Here is a 20,837-nt window from a genome sequence, read left to right as displayed (position 1 = left end):
AGGAGCAGAAGAATAGATGTCCCTGAAACCAGTAAACAGAAATATACCAAGCAGCCTAACAAAGGTAAGATCAGTGCCCCCCTGTACATATTCTTTCTAGAATAGCTCCTAACCCTAATAACCTAATTGTTGAAGATGTGTCAGATAATCAACCACCTAACACACAACCTTCCACTTCTATTCCTTCTAAAGGAAAAGTAGAAGAGCCTCTAGAAATTGATTTGGAAACAACTTCAGCCCATAATCCCACTCCTGAAGAGGAGAGAAACGAAGAAAATCTAGCTGTCTGAAATACAAGAACTCAGACTGAAAAACCTTTTAATCTTGAGACAGAAGTAGGAAAACTAAAGATAGCTATTCCATTATCAGAATTAGCTAAACATGATGTCTACAGAATTCAAATCAGCAGATCACTCAAAATTTCTGTGAACGAAGATTCAGTAAATGTTTTTGATGACCAGCCTGAATTGATATTTGGCCCTGAAGTAAATGGAAAAACAGTAGAGGGAGAAGTTCCTCCTTTCTACGTAAGTTTCAACATACATGATAAAATACTTCATAATTCCATGTTTGATTCTGGTGCTTCTCATAACTTAATTCCTAAATCTGTAATGGAGAGACTAGACCTTGACATCACCAGGCCATATAAAGACCTTTTCTCTTTTGATTCAAGTTAGGTTAGATGTTTATGTTTAATCAAAGACTTATGTGTATCACTAGTCCAATATCCTGCCAAAACTATCTTAATGGACATAGTAGTAGCTGATATTCCACCAAAGTATGGCATGTTATTGTCTAGATCTTGGGGTGCAAAGCTTTAAGGATCTCTACAGTTAGACATGTATTACGCTACTATTTTAGTGTTTGGTCAACCTAAGAGACTATACAGAGAAAGCTTAATGAAGTATGTAGTAAGTAGTCAAGAGAAACCTCAAAATTTCCCTATCTTCTCAGTACATTCATATATGGATTCTTTTATCCTTTACAATGCTGAAATTGATCCCCCACATGAAATAAAAGTTTTAGTAGATGAACCAGAGAAAATTACAAATGAAAGGTCTAGTGTCTGAATCCAAGAAATTTCTGAAAATCATGAAACATCAGATAAACCAGAAGAAACTAAAAACCATATCTCCCTATTAAACAGATCCCTAAAACTCCATATACTAATTATGAACATGAAACCCTTTGGTACTTAGAATTTGATGGTTCTGTGAACAAATTAGGAGCAAGAGTAGGAGTCTAGGTGCACAATCTTGAAAACAATCATGCTGAAGGCCATGCCTACAGATTAAACTTTAGGTGCACTAATAATATTGTTGAATATGAAGCTCTATTGCTAGGTCTTAAACTGGTCAAGAAATTAGGAGCAATTAGAGTGTCAGTCCTAGGAGATTCTAATTTAATCATTCAACAGATAAAAGGGAAGTTCATAACAAATGATCCCAGATTAAGAGAGTACAGAGGAACAACTATAGAGATCCTCAATACATTTCTAGAAACTCAGCTTGCCAAAATCCTGAAAGAACACAACTTGCAAACTCATAGCCTGGTAATGTTTGCCAACACCTGTAAATTACCATTTGAACCAAATCATCAATTCACAGCTGAGATTAGACACAGGCCAGCCATACCTAATAATGTGAAGAACTGGCAAGTGTTTGACAGTGATAATCAGATCAACAATTTTTTAACCTTAGAAGAATAATTTTCTAGCACTAACATAGATGTAGATACAGTTAGTGAGTTTGATCCAACAAATCAGACAGAAACGAACATTTCAACAGAAAATGCAACTCAAATGCTTCATCTAACGAAATTTACCAAAAAGGAAATACAAGATCTTAAAGAAATAGACATTGATGAGATTATTGAAGGAGAATCTGAAGTTATCAATTTGAAAGACAATCATTTGCCCAAAGGATTAACTCCTTTGGAAGATCTCTTTGATTTCAACGATATTCCAAAGAAACCCAAGATGGAACCTCTAAAAGCAGACATTGAAGACTATAACATAGGAACTAAAGAAAATCCAAAAATCGTAAAATTATCCAAATCTCTGCCCCTTGATCAAAAACTTAAATATGTTGAACTAATCAAATAATTCCAGGATGTTTTTGCCTGGAGCTATGAAGACCTAAAGTCTTATGACACCTCTGTAATTCAACATAAAATAGCCCTCAAGGAAAATCAAAAACCATTCAAACAAAAGCTCAGAAGAATTAACCCTGTACTGCTTCCTTTAATTGAAAAAGAAATCAAATGAATGCATGATGCAGGGATAATTGCTCCAATCAGATTTTCAGAGTGGGTGTCTAATTTAGTGCCTACAAGGAAGAAAACAGGAGAAATCAGATTATATGTTGACTTAAGAAATGTAAACAAGGTTTCTTTGAAATACAATTACCCTTTACCTAAGATGGATCATATTTTACAAAGGGTAGTAGGTGCTTCTAGGGTTTCACTTTTGGATGGGTTTTCAGGTTATAATCAGATTCTGGTTCATCGTGATAACCAAGAAATGATTGCATTTACAACACCATAGGGTACATTCAAATATGTTAAAATGCCATTCGGACTTAAGAATTCAGGGGAAACTTTTCAACGAGCAATGGAAATATCTTTTGCAAAATAAATTCATGATTTTCTGGTTATATATCTAAATGACCTGACTGTATTTTCCGAATCAGGTCAAAAACATTTAGATCATTTCAAACAAGTGTTTTTAAAATGCAGAAAGTATGGTATTTCGTTAAATCCTAAAAAATCTTTGTTTGGTCTAGAAGAAGGCAAACTGTTAGGCCATATCATCTCCAAAGATGGCATCAGAATTGATCCTGCTAGAATAGAAGCTATTCTGCAAATACCCCACCCCAGAAATGTCAAAGAACTTCAAGCTTTCCTAGGAAAGATTAACTTTTTAAGAAGATTCATATCTAATTTGGCTGAATTAATTAGATTGCTGAACAATATGTTAAAAAAGGATTCAAAGGTTAAATGGACAGTAGAAGCCAAACAAGCATTTGAAGAAATTAAAATGGCTTTAACTAGAACACCAATCCTTACAAGTCCAAAGTTTGATAGAGACTTCATAATTTTTTCATTTGCATCAGAACACACTATAGAAACTGTTTTACTGCAAAAAGATGATCAAGGATGTGAAAAACCTATAGCCTTTTTCAATAAAGCACTTAGAGATGCACCTATAAATTACAAAATCATGGAAAAATAGGCTTTTACACTTGTGAAAGCTATTAAAGACTTCAGAGTCTATATATTGTAATCCCATGTAATAGCTTATGTACCAAATTCTCTTGTCAAAGACATCCTGACTGAGGATGGAATTGAAGGCAAACAAGGTAAATGGATAGCTATATTGGAGTATGATATTTAAATAAAGCCTACAAAGCTTATAAAAGGACAGGGATTGGCTAAACTCATGACTGAAACAAACTTTCAAGCCCTGGATAGTAATCAAATAGATAATGAACAGGAGATGGCGACTCCACAAATTAGCCAGGCCTTCTTACAATCACCTTGGTATGCTGATATAACTCATGTATTATTAAACCTGCAGGCTCCTCCAGGGTTATCCAGAACAAAGAAAAGGTTTTTAAAGATGAAAGCTTCAAAATTTTGTATTTAAGATAATGCTTTCTTTTGGAAAAATCTTGAAGCTATTTTATTGAATTGTTTAATAAAAGAAGAAGCTGACAAGGTTCTCAAAGAATTTCATGTAGGGGACTGCGGTGGACACCTTTACTGGAAATCAACTGCAGACAAAATCCTAAGGGCTGGATTTTACTGGCCAACCTTGTTCGCTGATGTAAAGAAATTTGTCACTGCTTGCCATAAATGTCAAATTTTTGAAGGCAAGAGAAAGCTTTTACCTCTACCCCTTAGACCAATTTCCACTGAAAAGCCCTTTCAACAATGGGGTTTGGACTTCATTGGAGAAATCCATCCTTCCTCTTCTGGCCAACATAAATGGATCCTCACTGCCACAGACTATTTCACCAAATGGATAGAAGCCATTCCTTCTAGACAAGCCAATGATACAGTGATTATAGGATTCTTAGAAACCAACATATTGTCTAGATTTGGCTATCCTGAAAAGATCATAACCGATAATGTTGCTGCCTTCAAGTCCAAGAAAATGATAAATTTTTGTAACAAATACCATATCACTTTAGGCCATTCAAAAACCTATTACCCTCAAGGTAATGGTCTAGCTGAATCTTCCAATAAAAACCTGATTAATATTATTAAGAAATTGTTGGAAGAGAACAAGAAAAACTGGCACAAGAAACTTACAAATGCACTATAGGCAGACAGACTTACTACAAAATATCTTTTGGAACTAGCCCTTATGAGCTATTCTATGGCATGGAGGTTGTATTTCCTTCATTTTTAGCAGTTCTTATAATGAAATTACTGCAAGAAGCTCAGGTGGAACCCAATGACATTCAAAGGAGAATAAATCAGACGATCCATTTGCAGCAGACCAGAGAGAAAGTGCACCAAAGATCCCAAGTGTTACAAGGAAAGCTTAAGAAAATATTTGATAAAAGGACCAAAGCAAAAGACTTCTACCTTGGAGACAAAGTTCTAAGGTGGGATTCTAGGAGAGAAGACAAAGGAAAACATGGGAAGTTTGACTTCCTGTGGAAAGGGCCATTTATCATCCAGGCATTGCAAGGGAACAATACTTACTTTCTGAAGAGCCTGGATGGCACAGAAATAGAAGAAGGACCAGTGAATGGTCGAATGTTGAAACATTACTTTGATCTAGTTTTTTAATGTATTCTGACTCTAACATGTACATACTATATCCTTAATAATGTCACAGTTTGGATTGGATAGTAACTTGTTGTAGTTGAAGCCCGAAGAGAAGGTCAGTTTCATAAGTGTGTTGTCATATATACAATAAAGCAACCAACAAAAGGAGATTTCAAAGCATAGTCTAAGTTATTCAGAAGGCCATCTGACCTACTATTCTTGACTTTCCACCAGGAAAAGCCATCCCCAAGTGGAGCCACTATTATGCTCCTATACCAATAGGTGTCATATTTCATGATTGACTTGATGAGCTCTGTAATATGTTCATTCCTTTCCTTGTTGCAAAGGTTTTCCATATTATCAAAAAAAAAAAATGTAAAAAATGTAAAGAGGGTATGCCCTAAAAGAAAAATCAAAGGGTAAAAAAATAAATAAAATGGTCAAAAAAGTGAAAGAAATGAACCCCAAAAAGAAATAGACCAGGAAAGTGTGCAAGTCCAAAATGCCACTACTTTTTATTTTATGTAATAAGCATTGTGTGCAGCTTGTTAATTTATGCCACAATTGATGAATGGCCAAACAACTTAATCTTGGCTAGTTCATATTTGAATTTCCTGTTTTAGAGATAGAGAATAAAATCTGACCAAACTGTTTAATCTTGGCAGATAAGTAGATAGGTAGAGTAAATAAAAAGGAGCTCAACAATTAAGTCTGAGCCCTTGGATGTAATAAGTGCAGACTTAGGTAGGATTACCTTGAAAAGAAAAGGAAAGTTGATAAGGGTTTGCCAGTCTAAGTGCACCCAAATAAAGAAGAAAAAATGATAGGCCAAAGTAGGAAGGGTAGGTAGATGGTGTTGCAGAATGATACGTGTGATAGATTATGTCGCTAAATGTGTTAATCTTTATCTCTGTCGCAAGTGTGGGAAAACATTATGCTTGATGCAACTCAAGCAAAACAAGGTTAAATAACTAACTCCCCTTCATACTTTTCCCTAATCATTCATTAATTTCCCCTAAGTATTTAGGTCTATGAAAGAACTAAGTGCTTAGTATCACTCATAAACCATTCATTCCATTTCATAAAGTTTGCCTAAGTGAATTCCTATTTTACTTAGGAAAATGGCAAGGATTTCTCATATAAACCCCTTTTTCCCTTTAGCCTAAGTTTTAATGTAAAAAATTTTAACATAAAACTTGGCGCTTTTCATTTCGATTCATTTTCATATTAACTCTAACTTTTATTATATAAATTCCATATAAATTATTACCCATCCCATGTTATATAAATATAATAAAAACCCTGATATTACAAATACCTTGCCCCAGTCGATTACGATCATAAAACACTGTATAAACATGGATTAATAAGTTTATTTGAAACTTGTTAAGAACCATAACCTCCCCGCCATGCAACCTTGGAGTTAATTAACAGCCTGACTTAATTAATAACCGTCCCTAACCATTACCCCAACCAATAGAATTGCACCCGAAATAATTAAAATGATGTTTATTGTGTCGGCCCCGCAGCATAACTCCCTGCCATCTCCAAAGCCCGTCAGCCGTCCAATCATTCCCTGCTCATCCAACGGCCGAAAACGATATCACAACCCCCCTTTTGACCGTGCGATAACTCACGATCACCTAGCAGTTTTCCATCATATCTCTGCCATGCGTCACCCATTCAGCATGCTCACTCACCCTCCGTCCAAAACCACTTGACCCCAAAAGCAATGCGAGAAAAACCGCTTACCGCCCTCCACTCTGCTGACATCACTCTAATTCCACTGACATTAGATCTGATTCCACTAACGTCACTCTGGTACTGCTTACGTCATCTGCCCATTAAATCCAAAAAGGTCCCGCCAACCCTCATTTTTGTCAAAATAAATAGATAAAGCGCCATTTTCGTTGTTATACCTTGCGCCCCGAGCTCTCATAAAGAACAACGACCAAGGCCAGCAATTTAGTCTCAAACCGCCACCTGACCATAAAGACTACAACGACGAGCTCCGCAGCCTGCCATTTGACCTGCATTTGTATAGTTTTCTTCTTTTACGCAAGTATTTACCCAGTTTACCATGAAACCCTACAATTTTCGGTTCTCGGCTGAAAATTCTACTAGATGGAGCTATTCACCAGATTGAGCAATTCGCCAGACAACGATGAACAGGGGTCAAAACAGGTCGAAGAGTATCAGAGCAGTTAAAGAGTATCCGTAAGAACAGGGCAGCCAGCACAGAGTAACTGAAGAAGATAGCTGCAAGCCGAATCCTAGGGCCTGCCTCCAGCACATTCAACAAAAATAGGACCAGCACAACATCATTCCATCTTTTCCCTATTTTCAAGGCTAGCTGTTTCTATTTACTTGTAAAGCTATTTTTAGTCATCCTAGATATTATCTCACTCTGTTATGAGATATTTGTTATAATTTGTTGCATAAATACCCCCTCCATTGGAGTATTGAGTGGTGGATTCCTAGACTTTGCTGTAATATTGATTTTTTGGAATAAAGAGCTGTTGGAATCAACTATTGCATGGCTTACTGGATGAAGAATTGAAGCAAAGGAGTTGTCATAGAATTCTTGAATCAACCACTGGATAAATAAGTCCTCTATATCTTGTGTTTTAAAGTTTTCTTAGTTTATTACATCATCTGTGTTTCACAATCTGAATGATAAAGAAAATATTTAATTTTAGAATATGCTTGGTTGCACTCTGTTTTCAAGTCATTATTATTCTCTGTGTTTTCTTCAAAATTAGAATAAGAAATGAAATCTTAATTGCTCCTGTTTCCTAATTCTTTCATGTTGATTATTTGTTAAATAATACTTAACTGCTCCTTATCAGTGATCATCCAATTTCCCTCTTAAAATAGGTTGAAGGATCCTTAACTTCCCTTCACCCAATTTGAGCCCATTCCATCTGTTTCAAGTCTTTATTTGTTCCTTGTTTGACTACCTTGCTTTGTGAAACCATCCTCTGTTAAGAAACCAAATCCAGAAATCCATCTTCTTTGACTCCATTAGCCCAATGGACTGAACTACTTAGTCTTACCTCTCTACTCTATTGAATCTCACCACCCAAACTCAAACAAAACCTTTGAACTTCATAACTAGCCTAATACCTTTAAAAATAAAGCTGAATCATAAAGAGAGAGCCCTCTCTGGATACAGATTGGCTAGATTCTATATCTAGAATATTGGTTAGTGGTTACCTCGGCCTCCTTTCCCTTTCTTACAACTTTTGGGAAAACTTGAGTGATAAGAGGTTGAGAACACTTTTATAGATAGAGATAGTACAAAGGTAGACATTGAGAATACCTTGATTGATTTAGAGAGGCAACTTGATGAAGTGTCTTCATTTAGTATGCCTACTGACAAGGACCAAGACATAAAGGACAAGTAGAAAGAAATCAAAATGAGGAATGAGAAACTCAAAGCTCAAACTTATGCACAATATCTGAAACTCACTCCCAAAAATCAAACAAGACCGATGTCAGCTTTTGACATCAAGGAGGAAAAACTTCAAATGTCCTTTTATCAAACGTATAGCACAACAGCCTAAGACATCTTCAGATTTCAAGAGGGTTGACTTTGAAGTATTGGCAACGGATATTCATCCCATAGACTAGATAGAACTGCATAAATAGGCTGGAGATATGATATACTCCACCCTTACAGGTAAATCCATAGCTGCCCATCATCTATAAAACTCATTGAAAAACATCTCGGCACAGTTTCAGTTTGAGAAGGCATCCTCATAGGCCAAGGATACAAGGATTAAGTCATTGGAAGACTTAGTTATTGAGTTTGGGACATGATCCCAAAAATATAAAGGCTACTGAGAAACTGATAAAGAAGAAGAATGATGATATTACTACACTTAGGAAGCAATTAAAGATACCCCAGCTGCAACACCCTCAAACAATGGAAGTTTTGGAGACTCAGCAAAAGCATGACGAGTTGATGGACTTAGTCCTAAGACTCAAGGATCAACTAAGAGAGAGAGAGAAAGAATTGGATAGCCTGATCCAATTAAAACAAAATGACATTGCCACAACTTCTACAAATGTCATCCCTACAGTATCTATTGCAGTCCCTTCCACACTCGCAGCTTCACTGGCACCTACAACTCCACCTACCACATCATTGCCAGTTACAACAAAATCTACAACAACAGGTCCATCAGGAGAAAAAGTAGCAGAACTAGTCAAAGCCATGGAAGAAATGTCTATCCAGGCTACAGAAATGAACAGACTAAAAGAAAAGGTGGTAAGTTTAGAAATTGACTACAAACTTGTCCAAATTATGCAGAAGAAAGAAGCACAAAAGGCCAATAAAATGAGTGAGAGAGTCAAAGCCATGGAGAAAGACCTAAGTTGGAGAAACTTGTTGGACAAGCAAAGGAACTATTATGCGCTAATATCATTGACTCTTTCAATGATATTTTGCCATCCATTCAAGTTATTTTCGAACATACTAAATTAATAAAGATAGCTGCAATAGCTATTCAGAAAGTCAAGGAGGAATTGGGAGACATGCCTGACGATGCCAATAGACTCATCCACTTTCTCAATAGAAAAAATAGGTATGAGCTTCATGAGTTGGATATAGAAGATAGAATTGAAACCATTTTGGAGATAAGAAAGTTTCTTTCCAAGAGGAACCTAATGCTAAACATGGAGGAAAAGTGTCAAAACATGCAGACAACTATTTATAGATTCATGGCTAAATTCCAAATTTTGAGGGAGAAAGGATTGCCCAGTTCATTGGTCATTAATGACAAACTTATGACACAATAGGACTATGATAGAAGACTCAGGTAGTTGGCTAAAGAACAAGCTAGCACTTTAGGAATAAAAGCACTACCAACAGGAAAAGTTTTGTATAATACATTTGACAACTTGTTTTTTCTCCAGCATGAGATAAAACACTTGTTCATCACTAAGCCCAATTTTGCCAAGTATACTGAGGCTGACGAGATATATAGGTGAATGATGAATGTCAAGTTACTTGAAGCTGAATGGTGGGAAAAGATGACTGATTTACTGTAAGAAATTCACAGTAAAAAATTCACTGCACAGTAAAAGTAAACAACCAGGTAAACAGATGGAAATAGGTCAGCATGCCAAAGTGTATTAGTGTCAAAGAGTATCAGGCGAAAGATAAAAGTCAATGAAGATTCTAGTGTAAAATACCACAATAGCAAGCCAGCATAAAGGGCTACAAATCCGACCACAAAATCCAGCAGAACCACAATAAAAGGGAGAACATGAAATAGTGCAATAGCTGTCTCTATCTTCTTGCAAGAAGATATTTCGTATTTCCTAGATTAAATCTCAAGTTAGTTTGAGATATTTTGTAATAATTTTTGTATAAATACTTCACAATTCGAAGTATGTAGATGTGAATTCTTAGACATTTCTATAGACCTTTGCGATCAAAAGACTATAAGATATTGTATCACTGATTGGACCAGCAAGCTGGACTAATGAATAAAGACAAGAAATTTCATAGGATTCATGTGTAGAGCGAAGTGTAGACAAGTATTTTCTCTTGTGTTGTTATCTTTCTTTAAAGATTTTCCACCATCTTTATTGTATATCTGAAATTTGAATGCTATAATATGGAATGATGTCTCAGAATTTGCTTCATTGCACTTTGTTTTAACTATTATGCATTTTAATGTTTTCTGCTCATTATCTAAGTTAAGGAATTCTTGATTGCTCCTTAGTCTAGGTACTCTCCCTGTAAGCCATAACAAAGGCTTCTTAATTTCCCTTTGTTCATGATTATTCTTTGTTCCTCATCTTAATCACGGTTTGGGAATTCTTAAATGCTCTCTCACCCTAGTTAAGATCATTTCACCCATTTGGCCCAAAGACCTACACTTTACTTTGCTAGCTTACCCTTTTAACACTCGCTTTAGTGAGTTAATTCTAGTTCTGCTGCCCTTTCTTTCACTCCATAGCCCAATGGTCCAAAAACATCGTAATCCATCTGTTTTAAGGATTCCACCATCCAACCTTCAATACAAATCAAAACCTCCTGAACCTTAAAAGCTAGCACAAAATCCCAGCAAACAAAGCTAAATCATATAGAGAGAGCCCTCTCTGAGCCATAGGTCAGCTAGAGCCTATGCTTAAAAGTTGGTTTGTGGTTACTTCGGTCATTTCCTTCTTCTGAAAACTTCTAGGGAGAAGTTCTGAGTGCTAACATAGTGGCGACCATACTAGGGACTCGATTCCTCAGTCCTACTAAAGCTGTAAGAAAATACTAAATCTTTGATTTAAGCCTCTTAAATTAATTTGTCAGAATTTCTCTTGAAAAATATCACAAAAGAAATCAAAAAGTTTGAAATTCTTTCTTCCAAGAAGACTCATTTTACTAGGGCCAATCCAGACCCAAATCCTGCCCCAGTAGTTGATAATCCTAACCTAATTTCAAGAAAATCTAAAAAAGAAGAAAGTTTAGTTAATCAAATACCATTAGTTAAAGCTAATTCATGCCCTGATGAGTGGTTATTTTTAGAAGAACTTCTCTTTGATGAGTCATTTGATATTTTTTTATTTAGAACAAAATCTGATAGTGCACTTAGTGAAACTATTCTAGATCCAGAATTCATTGTAGACCTCAAAGTTCAACAAGCCAACAAATCAATTGATGAATACATTTTGAAATCTCCACAATCATCCATTAATACATCCACATCCCCTAAGCTTTCTAAAAAATCATCCGTTACTTTGAGTTCAACATTGTTTCCTTCAACTTCATCAATAATACCTTCTGAAGTTAATTCTTCACCACCATTTTTACCTACTCTTCCTCACCAACCTATCATCTCTCATTCATCACCCACTAGTCCTGGCTCTTCATCCACTCTTCATCCACATCTTAACCCCTCCCAGCCTACAACCATGGAAAACAGATATGGTCCTCTTGTTTTACCTGCCCAACTTGGTGCTATGCCAACAGACTACCAAATTAATCATTCAATTTGATGGCATAGGACATTACAATGCCCAACAACATGTCAACAAGACAACAAATTACTTTGAGTTGCACGAAATTGACATGGATAGTGTTCAAAAGAGACTCTTTGCCCAGACTTTAGCTGGTGATGTTAGGAAATGGTTTAGAGCATTTCCTGTTAATAGTATTGATAGTTTAGAAGCATTTCATCCAAAAAAATTTAATAGATGGGAAAAGAAAAAGAATCTCCTGCAAATCCTTTCAAAATATGAGAACATTAGAATGGGACCTAATGAAACTGTTCAAGATTACTGCACTAGATTCAATGGTATATATAACGCCATCCCAGTTAATCTTAGACCCCCACCTGACTTAGCATTAATAAAGTTCCTTGATGGTTTTGAAACAGATATGGCATACCAACTTAGGGAAAGAAACCCCCCAACATTAGAAGAAATGCAAAGTGTAGCTGTTAGTGTTGAAGCTAATTTGTTAGCTAAAAGGGCTAGAGTTAGAAATGAAAAAAGAGGAACTGGTAAAGATGAAGCTTCACCATCTGACATCAAAATGGATAGTTTAGCCAAAAGTATGGAAATAATAATGGATAGAATAGATAACATAGAAAGGAAACCCCAACGGGACAAGCAACAAGCACCTCCAGTTAGAAACCCAAATTTTAGAAAAAACCAAAGTCAAAACATTGGGAAAAATGGACTAGATCAGAACGTTAGGCCTCCTTTTCAAGAAAATTTTGCAGAAACATCCCAACCTAAAGATCCAAAACAAGACACATAAATAAACTTAATGGGAATAAATGATGAAGATACTATTTTTCTAACCCAAGATGAGCAGGAAATGCATACGTTGCAACAACTACAGATTTAGTCTGGAGAGTCATTTGATTACAAATAGGGATATGATTTTTCCATTTTTGAAGTACATAAACAATATAATCTAAGAAGCAGAAAGAATGTTGATGTTCCTGAGAAAACTAATAAAATAGTGCAAAGTCAACCTAAGAAAATAAAACAAGCCCATGTTTCAAAGATCCTCCAAATCCTCCCTAGGAAGAACCCAAATCCTTTTGGCCCCACCATTGTAGATATAACCTCCGATCAAGCTTCTGCTGATCAACCATCCACCTCAATTCCACCTAAGGAACCAGTGGACAAAACTTAATACACCAGGTCTAAAAATCCACATAAGGAGATCCCCAACAAAGGAAAGGAAGACAGGTCTACTTAGGTCCCTACCTCAAAAATCCAAAATCTTCAAACAGAAAAAGTTTCTTCACCATTCAATCTAGGAGCAGAGATAGTAAAGCTTAAGATTTCAGTCCCTTTAATAGAACTTTTCAAGAATGAAACTTACAAGTCACAGATAAAAAAGACCTTAAACATTACTAAAAATGAGGATTTTTTAAACTTGTTTAATGACCAACCAGAACTCATATTTGGTCCAGAAGTTCATGGCAAGCTAGTAGAAGGAGGGGTTCCACCTTTTTACATCAGCCTTAGTATCCATGAAAAAAATCTACACAATGCAATGTTGGATTGTAGGGCCTCTCATAAATTAATGCCCAAATTAGTGATGGAGAAATTAAACCTAGACATTACAAGGCCTTATAAAGACTTATTCTCATTTGACTCTAGTCAAGTAAAGTGTCTAGGATTGATTAAAGATTTGTGTGTTACTTTAGTCCAATATCCTGCCAAAAGCATCCTTATGGATATTGTAGTTGCTGACATCCCACCAAAGTATGGCATGCTATTATCCAGATCATGGGGAGCCAAACTTCAGGGATCCTTACAACTAGATATGTCATATGCAACAATTTCTATTTTTGGACAACCTAAGAAACTATATCGAGAAACCTTAATGAAAAATATGGTAAGTAAAATTCTATCTTGAAATTATGTCTTGGTTTCCATGCAGGCAAGAGGTAGCGATGGCGGAAACGAGGGTTTCTGAGTAACTGTTACAGTTCTAGAACTGGAAGGGAATAGATCATGGATAGCAGCACTGTTAAGAAGGGGACAAAGGCTGACTGTCTAGATGGGTGCAGAGGGGTCCATTGGGACCCCCACCTATAAACAAGTAATCATGCAGAAACAAAAACAACAAGCAAAGGAGGGAGTCAGAATCCCTGGAAACGACAGGCTCAAGCAGAGCGGCGGGAAAAACAAGGAGAAAACACCGGTGGAAGAAAATGAACCAAACAGTAATGCAATAAACAAAGGCCAAGAAGAGGAGGGTCGGGAAGACAATGAAGCCAGAAACGCTTCAGGACAAAATCTGACAGGAAACAGGGTAAAACGACAAGAAGAAAATGGGGAGCCCAAGGACAGCAGGCGGTTGAACAAAGCGGAGGAAGGGAACACAAGCTCAGACCCCAACAAAGACTCTACAGCAAACGGTATTTGCAAACCAAGGAAGGCTGACAGTCTTAGGGTTGTAATAACGGATCCAGAAATACAAGCCTACAGAGAGCACATGACAGAACATGCAGTCATTTGTAAGTTCATGGGAATGTGGCCAACTGAAAGAGCCTTGTGTCAGTGGATTAGACAGCATTGGAAGCCTAGAGGAGATGTCAAACTGCATTTGGGAGCCAAAGGTTTCTTTACAGTTGTGTTCACTAACCTGGAAGACAAGGACAGAATCTTCGACGGAGGCCCCTATTTCATTGCCTCAACTGGTTTATACATACGACCATGGAAACCAAATTTTGCTCCGGAGAAGGAATCATTAACTCAGGTTCCAGTATGTATTCGCTTGTTTTCTCTCCCGATAGATTATTGGGGCTTGAATGATCTGAAGAAAATTGGAGACCAGTTGGGGACTTTTGTTAAAGCCTCAGAGGCAACATTGCAGAAGAAATACACTTCCTACGCAAGAATATGCATGGAGATGGATGTATTAGGGGCATTGTACGAGGGATTATGGCTCGAATACAGAGATGAGGATTAATTTCAGGCAATAGACTATGAGCAGATACCGTTTCGTTGCCGGAAATGTCATGAACACGGACATCTCATAAGGGATTGCCCTATGAACAAGAAGGAGGAGGACATGAAAACAGAACTAGCAAACAAAGGCAAAGTTAACTTTATAACCCCGAAGTCAAGGCAAAGAGCCAACAGAAGAAGAGCTCAAAGAATAGGAGTAGGAAGAAACAACAACAGCAACGCTTTTGAGATCTTGGATCTGGAAACAGACTCAGAGGAATCACAAAAATCTAAAGCAGCTGTTAAGGAGCCAAGAGACAAGGAGGAACGCACCAGGAGAGCAGAGGAAGAGAACAACAACATCAACGAGGTCCAAATGGGAGAGCTACCAGAAGATCCGGAGGAGGATACAGATATGATGACAAGCGATGGAGGAAGCGAGGACTTGGAGCTGGAGGAAGTTTTAGCCCGGGAAGGGATGAATCTACCGGCTATAGTGGAGAACTGGAAAAATCAAGGTATAGAAACGGTACCTGAAGAAGAAATAAAAAAAATTAGTGATCTGTTTACAGCAAGACAGAAAGCAGCTCTAGAAAGACAGCATAGGAAACTAGGCATAGCAAGAGGTAATAGTCTCCACCCGAAGAGTCTTCTGTGGAACTCCTCAAGTTCACGGCTAAAGAAGAAAAGGGGCAGAAAAACAAGCAATGGAGTTCTGCAGGAGCTTGGCATGATAATGATCAACTCAGGGAAAATGAAGGCTCTGAGCACCTTCCCGTCCTTTCAATAACCCCTCAAGTTTCTCATGAAGATAATTTCTTGGAATGGAAGAGGGCTAAACAGCCAAGCAAAGCACAGATTGCTGAAACGCAAATTCCAGAAATATAGACCGGAAATCATGTTTTTACAAGAAACAAAATGCAATGGATCCAATATGACAAGGTTAACCAAGAAGATAGGTAGGCACATGAATTATCTAGAAGTTGAAAGCCAGGGCAGAGAAGGAGGACTGGCAACCCTATGGGACACAAGAGCACTTCAAATATTATCTGCAGAAGCGAACAAGCATTTCATCGCTGTGGAAGCTCAACCCACAGGTAACTCTGAATCTTTTTTATGTGTAAATGTATATGGACCTCAGAAGATAGAGGACAAAATCAATTTCCTGAATTCTTTAAATAGGCTTATTAGCAGGCACCCAATGTCCAAATGTATTTTGGGGGGTGATTTCAATATGATAACAACCCTCCTAGAGAAGAAAGGGGGTCTTAGGAAACTCAATAGGGATGCGGAGCATTTCATTAGTTTCATTGAGAATGCTAAACTAGTTGATATTTACACCAAGAGTGGCAATTTCACATGGAACAATAGAAGAGGGGGGAATAGAATGATAGCCTCTCGCTTGGACAGGTTTCTGGTTTCCGAGAGCATCTTAATGAATGGTATCCTTGTTGAGTCAGATATCCTTCCCAGTGGAGGGTCGGACCACTGGCCAATATCGCTTATAGCGGATGTTCATGGCACACCAAGGAATAAACCCTTTAGATTCGAAAAATTTTGGTTGGATCATCCTAGCTTCCTTCAGATGGTTGAAAAATGGTGGTCAAAACCTTGGGAAAGCGAAGGCTCTAAGATGTTCAATTTGCAGAAGAAGTTAAGACTCACAAAGGACAAGATAAAAGAGTGGAATAAAACAGTTTTTGGGGACATTTTCAAGGAAAAAACCTCTATAGAAAATCAGCTGGAACAAATTCACAGAGAATGGGCAACAGGACAAAGCAGTGAGGAATCCATCGAACAGGAAAAGACTCTAACTCAACAGTGGCACAGTCGATGTAGGCAAGAGGAAATCTTATGGAGGCAGAAATCAAGGATTCAGTGGCTAAAGGAGGGAGAGCAGAATACTAAATTTTTTCACAGATCTGCTCTAGATTACAGAAGTTCAAACAAAATTCTTGAGATGAGAAATGAAAACGGGGAGTCAGTGAAGAACCACCATGACATATCAGACTTTCTCACTGCTCACTTCAAAGCCATAGCACAGGAACCACAGTCAAACAGAGGAGAAGCCATTAGGGAACTTCTAAAAGCCATTCCTAAAGTTGTAACCTCTGAGCAAAACTGGGCCCTGAATAGGGAAATCACTTTAGAAGAGGTAGAGGAAGCTGTAAGAAGTATGCCAAACGATAAAGCCCCTGGACCGGACGGTTTCACAATCAATTTTTACAAGGCCTGCTGGAACATTGTGAAGCAGGACATATGGGAGGTCGTAGAGGACTCCAGGCACTCTGGAACCATTCTCAAATCCGTTAATTTGACCTTCATAGCACTAATTCCAAAGGTCGAGGAAGCTAACACACCTGAAAAGTTCAGACCTATCGCTCTTTGTAATGTTATATATAAAATAATTTCAAAAGTCATTGCCAATAGGCTGAAGCCCATTCTACCGGGGATCATCTCGGAAGAGCAATCGGGTTATGTAGAGGGAAGGAAAATATTAGACAACATAATCCTTGCTCAAGAAATGATCCACACTCTACATTCAGGGAAGAAAGCAGGGATGCTAATGCAACTGGATTTATCAAAAGCTTATGATAAAGTGAGCTGGAAATACCTCGAAGCAATTCTGAATGCTTTCGGTTTCAACAGACATTGGGTTAATTGGGTCTTCGCCCTCATCAAATCTGCGAGGTTCTCGATCTTAGTCAATGGGGCCCCCTCTGAACCATTCTCACCTTCGCGAGGAATAAGACAGGGCGATCCTTTATCCCCTTTCCTATTCGTTATCCTCATGGAGGGTCTCAGCAAAGCTATAGCCAAGAAGAAAGTTGAAGGAGCAATTAAAGGTCTTCAACCAATCCCATTGATCCCTACTACCACTCATCAACAGTTCGTGGACGACACTATGTTACATGGCAGCCCCACAGTGAAAGAGGCCTTGGCATTCAAGAACATCTTAGATCTCTTTAGCAGAGCCTCAGGGATGGAAATCAACTTCTCCAAATCTACGATCTTTTTTTTCAATACTCATCGTGCTATTCAAGCTCACCTCTCTCATCTTCTAGGCTTCCGAATAGGAGCTCCTCTCACTCTGAGACCTTGGCAGAAAGTGCACTGGGAAAAGATCATAGCCAATATGGAAAACAGATGCAAACATTGGACACAAAGGGTGCTTAACTTTGCAGGAAGATTAATCCTTACGAAGGCTGTGTTACAGTCCATACCGCAGTACTTATTATCCATGCTACCGGCCCCCAAAGGGGTTCTTCAACAAATCAGAGCGATTCAAAGATCCTTTTTATGGAGTGGGAATGGGGACAAGAGAAAATGGGCGTTAGTAGCCTGGAGAAAATTATGCAAGCCGAAATATTTGGGGGGACTAAACCTTGTGGATCCGGCGGTGACCAACATAGCCTGTGGAGTGAAGATATGGTGGAGATGGATTAAAGAGCCAAATTTGCCATGGGCCAGACATTGGAAACATAAGTACCTCCCTAACTACAATAATCAGGATCTCATAAGATTACAGGAGGTTCCAGAGGGCTCACCCATGTGGAATCTTGCAAGACACAATCGCAGCCTAGTACAGGAAAATAGTTTTTGGGAAATACGCAATGGCAGGCTTGCCCTGTTTTGGGAAGATGCATGGCACCAATTCCCCAAACTAGAAACCCCAGAGTTAGCACATTTCAAACAATTCAGCCAGCTTGAAGGTAGAAGCAGAGTTTGCCATTACTGGGACTTGAGCAACAGAGATGCAGATTGGAGAGAATGGACATACCTAACCGCTGATAACAACATTAAGGGAGATGAAAGCATAAAACAACTCAACAATCAGATTCACAAGAGAAGGATAAGGAAAACAGAGGAAGAGGACCAGCTAATATGGGGTATGACAGGTAATGGGAATTTCTCTTTGAAAGAGGCAAGGGAAATATTAGTAAAGGCAGGTCAGGAGGAAGCAACGCCCTGGTGCAACAAAGTGTGGTACAGCTTATATTGGCCGAAAATTAAGACCTTTTTATGGCTATTAATGAGGAACAGAACCCTGACATGGGACAAACTACGAAGAAAAGGGTTCGCAGGGCCTTCCAGATGCCCGATGTGTTTAGGTGAAGAAGAAACCATAAACCACCTTTTTAATTCATGTGACTAGGCAAACCATCTATGGAACTGGATGGAGGGAATCATGCGGAAATCAGACCGTGACCAAGAGTCCATCCACACTATTTTAAACTGGCAAATCAATTTTTCCAAAAACCAGAGAGTCAATAATATATTGAAAGCCATGCCTGGCTTTGTATTATGGACATTATGGAAAGAGCGCAATAGGAGGGTTTTTCAGGATGAAAACATAAGCATTGAGCATTCAAAAGCAACCATTCTCACAAATATTAAAGAACTGATACAGACAAAGTGCAAGACAGACCCCAACGAAAAGCCTTCGGATCGAGACTTACAAATCTTGAAGTGCTTTCAACTGGAAATCAACCACAGCTTCGCAGCGCCGAGACACCAGCAACAACCAAACTCGGGAGCTGATAGATGGACTTGTCTGCCAGCGGGAGGTTTGAAGCTGAATTTTGATGGTGCCTCTAGAGGCAACCCCGGGAAAGCTGGCATTGGAGGCATTATCAGAGACCAGAATGGAGAAATTGTGCATATTTACTGCAGAGAGTTGGGGGAAGGCATGAACAATGAGATGGAGTTCGCAACGTTAGAACAAGGATTGAAAATTCTAAGGACTCTACCGACAGGCAATGCAGTGGTTGAAGGAGATTCCTCCCTGGTTATCTCGGTCGCAAAGAGAATTCAGGCTGGCACTCAGGCATGCAAAGCTACGAGACACTGGAGGCTCGCCAAGGTGACGGAGAACATTGCAAAATTAATCGGCGAAATGAAAGGTTTAGTCTTTCAATCGGTCAGGCGAAAGGCAAACGGGCTAGCCGATTACTTGGCCAACTATAGTATTGACAACCAAGACAGGAGCTGGGACGCGTGTTGGTAGCAGGTGGACTGTCCTCACCTTAAGGAAAGATGCCAACAGCTGGCAAGCGAGGATGTGGGAGACTTAAACCGGGCTTAACCAGAAAGCGGTAGACTATATCGGCCCTCATGATGAAATACTCAGGAAACGATTGGAGTAGCGAAGGTTGGCACAATTCGAAAGGACAAGCTAGGCATATGCATTTATGGAAACAAAGGGTGCACAGAAAGCACATCTTCAAGTGGATATTTAGAAGGGACTACTGCAGTTGCCACCTCGGCAGGATCGACATTTGGCACGAGTCGACTCATCAAGGGATAAGTAACTTTTATTTTTGTAGCAGGCGACATCACGCAGCTTTAACGACCACCCACAGGAACTATGATAGCAGTACTACCACGATGTTTCGGGAGGCGAGGAACAGCGTGGGAAACCTCATGGCGAAGAGTTATTTAACCAACTGTGGGGGCAACGTCTCATTCACTTCTTCTAAAGGTATATCTGTGGGTTGCTATTGCTCTCGAGTTCGAACTGCGATTCAAGCGACGGGTAACAGGGAAGATATGGATACTAGGAATTGTCGGAACATTAGCGCAAACCAGGAGCTCCGGGCTGCAAGGAGTGCATATGAAATGCGAACAACTACCAGAAACAAACGAAGAATTGAGGAGATGGAGGTTGCGGCAAAGGTGGAGGAACAGCAGAGCAATGAGGAGGAAATCGCTAGGGAGGTTGATTGGCTGTTCGACCCAGGCACTGCATCCAAGCGGGCCACCCAATTCGTGCGTACACAGGTCGAAAGCTGGCGGGTCAAGACCCTTTTGGAAAAAGCTCTGGAGTCCATGGACGCTGGGAACCAGAAATCCCAAGGGGAAAACCATATATCTGATGCCCAGCTAAATAGTCTGCTAAAGATTTGCGGAGCGTTAGATCATAAAATTTCAGCTGTGTATGATAAGGCGGAAACGGTCAATAAGAAATTAACTCTGCTTATCCAAATTCTCCGGAAGACCATTTGTCCGGATCCGCCAAGCTTTGACAGCAAGCAGCCGGCTCCGCTGAAGGAACTTAACAACTACCGATCCATGCTGGAAAGAGTGGACAAGCATGTCCTGGAACAAGGTCTGGACATTGCAAGCAGATATGGAAT

This window comes from Pinus tabuliformis, chromosome 5_1, assembly GCF_031772625.1.
Source record: "Pinus tabuliformis cultivar Carrire ecotype Pingquan chromosome 5_1, CPIR1, whole genome shotgun sequence".
NCBI classification, from domain to species: Eukaryota; Viridiplantae; Streptophyta; class Pinopsida; order Pinales; family Pinaceae; genus Pinus; species Pinus tabuliformis.
Note: the sequence above shows the minus strand (reverse complement) of the source record.